This window comes from Plecotus auritus (assembly GCF_963455305.1).
Source record: "Plecotus auritus genome assembly, chromosome: X".
Lineage (NCBI taxonomy): Eukaryota > Metazoa > Chordata > Mammalia > Chiroptera > Vespertilionidae > Plecotus > Plecotus auritus.
This window is the reverse complement of record NC_137784.1, coordinates 1,393,787-1,400,913: the sequence shown is the minus strand read 5'-3', so window position 1 is coordinate 1,400,913 and position 7,127 is coordinate 1,393,787. Positions and strand designations below refer to the sequence as shown.

The window sequence follows — 7,127 nt, the reverse complement described above, 5'->3', positions numbered from 1 at the left end:
TTTAAATGTAATGTTACATGCAATTAACATTAACAAGAAAAACTTTTAAATGTGTTACATGCCATAAATATTAATAATTCACCAAAAATTTTTTAAATATAATGTTACATGCAATAAAAAATTTTTTTGAAATATAATATTACATGCAATAAACATTAATGTTTCAAGAAAAACGATTTTAAATATAATGTTACATGCCATAAACATTAATATTTCACACAAAAATTTTAAAATGTTACATGCAATAAACAATATTTCAAGAAAAAAATTTTAAATATAATATTCCATGCCATAAACATTAATGTTTCAAGAAAAACGATTTTAAATATAATGTTACATGCCATAAACATTAATGTTTCACACAAAAATTTTAAATAAAATGTTACATGCAATAAACAATATTTCAAGAAAAAAATTAAATATATTACGTGCCATAAACATTAATGTTTCCAGAAAAAACGTTTTAAATACAACACAATAGACCTTAGCCCTCTAGATGGCCACGTTACGTTTGCCCATTGTGTGAATCAGTGCCCTTCCAGTCCTTGGGCTATGCTCGTCGGCAGAGTTCAATGACCTCAGGGGGCGGGCGCCTCCCCTCAGGGGACGTCACAGGGCCTGGCCCCTCAGGCAAGCCAGGGACGCACATCCGCAGGCTCGCTCACGTGTCCGGTCTTTATCGTCGCCTCCAGCTGTGAGCGGAGCGGTTGGAGGCCAGTCCTGGGCCAGCTCGCAGATCCTCACAGGCTCCTGGCTGGCGTGTCCAGCCCCGGGACACCAAGGCCTGTTGGTCGGGCCGTCTCCTCCTTCCTCTGCTCCTTGCTCTTCTTGGCCTGAACCCCAACTCCAGGATGGGGAACAGAGCCCTGTGTCCTCCAGTGGACGCAGCCAAGAAGACGGGTGTCTTTCAGCTCAAGGACCGAGGGCTGACCGCGTTGCCCCCCCGAGCGACAGGTGCTGAGGGGCCACCTGTGGGCCATCCACGTGTCCAACAACAAGATCAAGAACCTGCCCCCCCAGACGGGGATGGGGACGTTCCGTGTGCTCAGGAGCCTGTGTGTCGATGACAACCGACTGACCGTTCTTCCCACCGAGCTGTGCAGCCTGAAGCACCTCCAGACGCTGAGTCTCAAGAACGACCACCTACGAGCCTTGCCCTGTCCCTTCGGGCCGTTGTCCGCCCTCAAGACCTTGAACCTGTCCGGGAACCGGCTGAGGGCCTTACCTCCCCAACTTGGCTGCCTCCCGCTCCTCGAGGTGGTGGATCTCTCCAACAACCAGATTCGGGACCTCCCTGACTTCGTGGTGGCCATGCAGGTCTTCGAACTCAACCTCAACCAGAACTGGATGGCTCAGATCTCGGCCAAGGTCGCCTGCTGTCCGCGCCTCCAAGTTCTTCGCCTGGAAGGGAACGACCTTGAGCTGGCCACGCTGCCACGGGGCATCCTCAGGGACCCCCAGCTCTGCCTGCCGGCCGTGGATGGCAATCTCTTCGACATGGAGCAACTGGAGGGCTACGACAGGTACACGGCGAGGTTCGCGGCCGCCGAGGAGACGCTGCCCTGATGCTGTGTCTCCACGCGCGTGGGCGTCCTTCTGGGACGTGGGTCTGGAACCTGTGGCAGTCTGGCTGAATCGAAGGCTTCCCGTCTGCAGGAAGGAGCTGGTACTGCCGGAGAGTATACTTCTTTTCCGTTTTTTTACAAAAATATTTTTATTGATTTCTGAGAGGGAGAGAGAGAGAGCAACATCCATGACGAGAGAGCATCGTGGATAGCCTGCCTCGTGTACACCCCACGCTGGGGATCGGGTCCCGAACCCGGGCATGTGCCCTTGACGGGGAATTGAACCGGGACCTCCTGGTTCATACGTCGAACCTCAACCACTGAGTCCCATGGGCCCGGCAGGAGATTATATTTCCCTAGAGGCCCAGTGCACAAAATTCATGCAACAGGTGGGGGTCCCTCAGCCCAGCCTGCACCCTCTCGCAATCCAGGACCGCTGGCTCCTAACCACTCGCCTGTCTGCCTGCCTGGTCGCCCCCAACCACTCTGCCTCGGCCCCCGCCACCATGGCTTGGTCCGGAAAGACGTCCGGGAGGGTGTCCGGAAAGACGTCCGGTCTAATTAGCATATTACCCTTTTATTAGTATAGATTGGGTCTCTTTCCTTCCCAGAGCTAGCTGAAAGGAACCAACGGACGTGAAGAATTCTTCGTTTTTTTGAGTCATGGATGGAGCAATGGACACTGTGGATCTTCCAAACCATCATCCGTTTGGTTTGAAGACACCGGTAGCGCGTTGCCGGGGAGGGCCACACCACAGCTTGAAATTTCGTGTTTCGTTTCCAATGAACGAACTTTCAGGACCATCAGCTGCCGTCCCACCTCTGTGGCCGCAGTTCACATTTTTCTGGAATTGAAGTAATGGTGAGAGGCAGCCGTGGTGAGTCTGAGGATCTGTGTATTATTCCCATCCAACAGCTCAATTATAGTGTTGACTAGAGGCCCGGTGCATGAAATTTGTGCACCCGGGGGTGGGGGGGTGTCTTTCCTCAGCCCGGCCTTCACCCTCTCCAATCCGGGACCTCTTAGGGGATATCCAACTGCTGGTTAAGCCCGATCCGCTGACTCCTAACCGCTCACCTGCCTGCTGCCTGATCGCCCCTAACTACACCCCCCTGCCGGCCTGATCACCCCTAGCTGCCCGCAACCCTGCCGGCCTGATCGCCCCTAACTGCTCTCCCCTGCCGGCCTGATCGCCCCTAACTGCTCTCCCCTGCCGGCCTGATCGCCCCTAACTGCTCTCCCCTGCCGGCCTGATCGCCCCCTAACTGCTCTCCCCTGCCGGCCTGATCGCCCCCTAACTGCTCTCCCCTGCCAGCCTGATCGCCCCCTAACTGCTCTCCCCTGCCGGCCTGATCGCCCCTAACTGCTCTCCCCTGCCGGCCTGATCGCCCCTAACTGCTCTCCCCTGCCGGCCTGGGAGACCAGAAGATGTCCAGTTGACCCGGTACATATGTCTCTTTTTTTCCCCCCATTGACCTCCCCCCACCCTCCCCTTCCCCCCAGTACATGCCTTTACCTGCCCACCCCAGTGTCTTTTATCCATTGGTTATGCTTATATGCATGCGTACGAGTCCTTCGGTTGATCTCTTACAGCCCCCCCGCAAAACCTCCCCTGCCTTCCCGCTGTAGTTTGACAGTCTGTTCAATGCTTCTTTGCCTCTGTATCTCTTTTTCCCCCATTTCTTTCCTTTAAAAAATCTTGCCTCTGCACACTAGAAATAAACATATAATAACAAATTTGGACACCCCCCCCCCCCAGATTTTATGCACCAGGCCTCTAGTTTTAAAATAACTGTGGGGTCTCTGTCTGCTTTTTTCTCTTCCTGTCTCCCACCCCCCCCCCCCGGGGTCCCAGGCTGCAGGGGCCGGCCGCTGAGGTCACAGCCTGCGTACCTGGGTGCGTGCAAAGCCTCTAACCAGCGCACCCACATTTCTGAGCTCTCAGGGCTCCCCATCTTGCCCACCACCAGCCGCTGGGGCCTCCCGCTGACCTCAGGCCCGACAGGTCGGGACGTAGCTGCCCCAGGGCCTGGCTCTCCTCCCGAGTGACTGACGTCCAGCTGTGGGTGGCCCCACAGACACCCCGCCTCACGCTCCCCGTCAGGTCACCAGTGTCACCAGCTCCCTGGAGGACGGGTCCAGTTAGTTATCCCAGGACCTCACTCACGTGCCGAGACTCATGCGTTCAGACCTTCTCCATTTATTTATTTTATTTTTCCTCCCGTTTATTTATTTACTTATGTCATTCATTTATTATTTATTTATTCATTCCTTTATTCATTCATTTATTCACTTATTCATTTATTATTATTATTTATTACTGGTTAATTTATCATTTATCCATTCATTCATTTATTCATTTATTTATGATTCATTCATTCACTTATTCATTTATTATTTATTACTGGTTTATTTAACATTTATCCATTCATTCATTTATTCACTTATTTATGATTCATTCATTCATTTATTCATTCATTCACTTATTCATTCATTCATTCACTTATTCATTCACTCATTCATTTCTTTTTTTTTAAATATATTTTATTGATATTTTACAGAGAGGAAGGGAGAGGGAGAGAGAGCTAGAAACATCGATGAGAGAGAAACGTCTATCAGCTGCCTCTTGCACGCCCCCTACTGGGGATGTGCCTGCAACCAAGGTACATGCCCTTGACCGGGAATCGAACCTGGGACCCTTCAGTCCGCAGGCTGACGCTCTATCCACGGAGCCAAACCAGTTTCGGCTATTTGTTCATTTCTTTATTCATTCATTCATTCACTTATTCATTTGTTATTATTTATTACTGGTTTATTTATCATTTATCCATTCATTCATTTATTCACTTATTTATGATTCATTCATTCATTCACTTATTTATTCATTCATCCATTTCTTTATTTTTTAATATACTTTACTTATTTTTTTACAGAGAGGAAGGGAGAGGGAGAGAGAGTCAGAAACATCGATGAGAGAGAAACATCGATCAGCTGCCTCCTGCACACCTCCTACTGGGGATGTGCCCGCCACCAAGGTACATGCCCTTGACCGGAATCAAACCCAGGACCCTTCAGTCCGCAGGCCGACACTCTACCCACTGAGCCACACCGGTCAGGGCTCGTTCATTTCTTTACTCATTCATTTACTTACTTATTTATTTAATACGTTTTTATTGATGTCAATACCGATCCATGTTTAGAAAGCCCCTTCAGGTGCAGACCTTCCTGTGGAATGAAGGAAAGCTCCCGGGGGCGTGGCTCCGACACAGTGAAAACCGTGATTCTGTGAAAGCACGTCAGCTCACGAGGGTTTCTCGGTAAATACTGTCTCCAGGACACGTCACCTCCTTGATAATATCACCAAGTTGCTCTCTCGTGCGTCAGGGCAACCGGTCTTGGCCTTTGACCAAACACAGGACGTCAAAAACAAAACAAAACAAAACAAAAACAGAGTCTGCCCCGCCGGCGTGGCTCAGTGGTCGAGCTTCAACCCATGAACCAGGAGGTCACGGGTTCGATTCCCGGTCAAGGGCACATGCCCAGGTTGAGGGCTCGATCCCCAGGAGGGGGCGTGCAGGAGGCAGCCGATCCATGACTCTCTCTCATCATGGATGTTTCTCTCTCTCTCTCTCTCTCTCTCTTATGACTGTTTAAATGACATTTTCTAGATCCACTTAGACTTAGGAATTTATGCCTTCCTCAAGTGGACGTGATCAAGAGTTCAAGATCTTTGTTCAGGTCTACTTCTCTCTCTCTCTCTCTCTCTCTCTCTCTCTCTCTCTCTCTATGAAGTTTAAAAGCAAAAATACAGAAATAGCCCTTCTTCCTTTTTTGATTGTCTCCCGGGAGGAACAGAAGTGAAAGAAGAGAGGATGACACCTCTCGAGTCACATTTCTCTCTCTCTCTCTCTTTTTTTTCCCCCCAAACATGATGACCTGTGTGGTTTGGTGGACAAGGTGGAAACTCATTAAAGGGAAGGTCGGCTCGGCTGGTGTTGCTCAGTGGTTGAGCGTTGACCTAGGAAACCAGGAGGTCACAGTTCAATTCCTGGTCCAGGGCACATCCAGTCGTCCGTTCAACCAATCAGAGCGTGATATGCTAATGATATGCGAAGGCCGCTCAACCGCTTGCTATGACGTGTGCTGACCGCCAGGGGGCAGACAGTTGACTGGTCGACCAGTCGCTATGACGTACACTGACCACCAGGGGGCAGACAGTTGACTGGTCGACCAGTCGCTATGACGTGCACTGACCACCAGGGGGCAGACAGTTGACTGGTCGACCAGTCGCTATGACGTGCACTGACCACCAGGGGGCAGACCGTCGACTGGTTGACCAGTCGCTATGATGTGCACTGACCACCAGGGGGCAGATGCTCCAACTGGTAGGCTCCTGGGGTCCGGCCGATCAGGACTGAGTGAGACAGGCTGGACACGCCCTGGAGCCCTTCCACGGTCCCTCCTCAGCTGGCCAACCTCCCATGTCCCTCCTCGGCCCCAATCATGCACCGGTGGGGTCCCTCGGCCTGGCCTGCACCCTTTTGAAATCCAGGACCCCTCGGGGGATGTTGGAGAGCCAGTTCGACCCCATCCCACAGGCCAGGCCGAGGGACCCCAATGGTGCATGAATTCATGCACTGGACCTCTAGTTTAAAATTTAAAAACAAACAGCCCTGACCGGTGTGGCTCAGTGGATAGAGCGTCGGCCTGCAGACGGAAGGGTCCCGGGTTCGATTCCGGTCAAGGGCATCTACCTTGGTTGCGGGCACATCCTCAGTGGGAGGTGTGCAGGAGGCAGCTGATGGATGTTTCTCTCTCATCGATGTTTCTGTCTATCCCTCTCCCTCTCCTTCTCCCTTCCTCTCTGTAAAAATTCAATAAAATATATTTTAAAAAATAAAAATAGCCGAAACTGGTTTGGCTCAGTGGATAGGGCGTCGGCCTGCGGACTGAAGGGTCCCGGGTTCGATTCCGGTCAAGGGCATGTACCTTGGTTGCGGGCACATCCCCAGTGGGAGGTGTGCAGGAGGCAGCTGATCGATGTTTCTCTCTCATCGATATTTCTAGCTCTCTATCCCTCTCCCTTCCTCTCTGTAAAAATATCAATAAAATATATTTAAAAAAAATAAATAAATAAAAATAAAAATAAAATTTAAAAACAAACAGATTTTGCTTTTCTAATGTCTGGGTAGATCAATGTGCTAATTAGCTGTAGAATTTGCCCTTGCCTTCAGATAGATGACTCTGTGCAAACCCAATTTATTTATTTATTTTTTAAATATATTTTTATCCATTTCAGAGCGGAAGGGAGAGGGAGAGAGAGAGATGGAAACATCCATGATGAGAGAGAATCGTGAACCGGCTGCCTCTTGCACGCCCCCTCCTGGGGATGGAGGCCTTGACCTGGGATCAAACCAACCATGACCTCCTGGTTCCTAGGTCGACGCTCGACCCCTGAGCCACGCCGGCCTGGCCGGGCTGGGCCCGATACTTTCAGATCCCAAGCCCGTCGCCAAGAGCAGACTCAGGCGGTCCAATTCGCTATCCACGCCGGGCTGGCA

General features: G+C 50.6%; 1 pseudogene across 1 annotated transcript; it reads left to right on the top strand.

Annotated features, from left to right (window-relative positions):
• Positions 1-851: 851 nt before the first annotated feature.
• Positions 852-1,566, top strand: LOC308239464 (leucine-rich repeat-containing protein 57-like; annotated as a pseudogene). The gene has a single exon. The product of its transcript is annotated as a leucine-rich repeat-containing protein 57-like (transcript).
• Positions 1,567-7,127: the final 5,561 nt, after the last annotated feature.